The sequence below is a fragment of the Limulus polyphemus genome, unplaced genomic scaffold, assembly GCF_000517525.1.
Source record: "Limulus polyphemus unplaced genomic scaffold, Limulus_polyphemus-2.1.2 Scaffold325, whole genome shotgun sequence".
Lineage (NCBI taxonomy): Eukaryota > Metazoa > Arthropoda > Merostomata > Xiphosura > Limulidae > Limulus > Limulus polyphemus.
In genome coordinates, this window is record NW_013665935.1 from 451,451 (window position 1) to 452,040 (window position 590).

The 590-nt window shown below is 32.2% G+C and overlaps 1 protein-coding gene across 3 annotated transcripts in view; it reads left to right on the forward strand.

The window, feature by feature from the left end:
• The window catches only part of LOC106457396, a 12,552-nt gene that overhangs the window by 7,467 nt on the left and 4,495 nt on the right, over positions 1 to 590 (forward strand). The window lies entirely within an intron of this gene.

Here is a 590-nt window from a genome sequence, read left to right on the forward strand (position 1 = left end):
GTATACAAATGGATTTACACATTTCGTTGTCTACGATTACAATTCGTTTGTATTGTGCTAGAAATGTTATATTTAAAGAAGTACTGTTACGATAAATATACTAATTTGGGCGGAAATGTTTTGCGGGTCTCTGCTAGTTATAATAATTATTTTTAAGGTTCATTTGTTTTAGATTAATGTACGATTACACATGGACAGTACATGAGCAAGGTACATAGAATGATACAGCGTTGGGGTGAAGCAAGTAAAGTGTTATCAATCCAAAAGAAACTTAGTGTGAGAAAAGTAACTTTTGGATCACCCTGTATATTATCTAAGCTAGTTGTGTAAGAATTGTTATAAGAGTACTAGTAGTGGATGTGATGAGATTACATATAAAAGTGTAACTACTGTTCAACGTTTCATTCTTATATAACCTGTGTGTTTCCAGTGATAATATTACATTAGTATACTAAATGAGAGTTGAAAATTAAAAATTGCTGTATGCACCTAACCTGGCAGTCGTAAACAGCAACCCACGGTTATAGCATGATGTAGAAGATTCACTGAACTGTTAATGAGTTGAACTATACTTCTTATAACACATAACT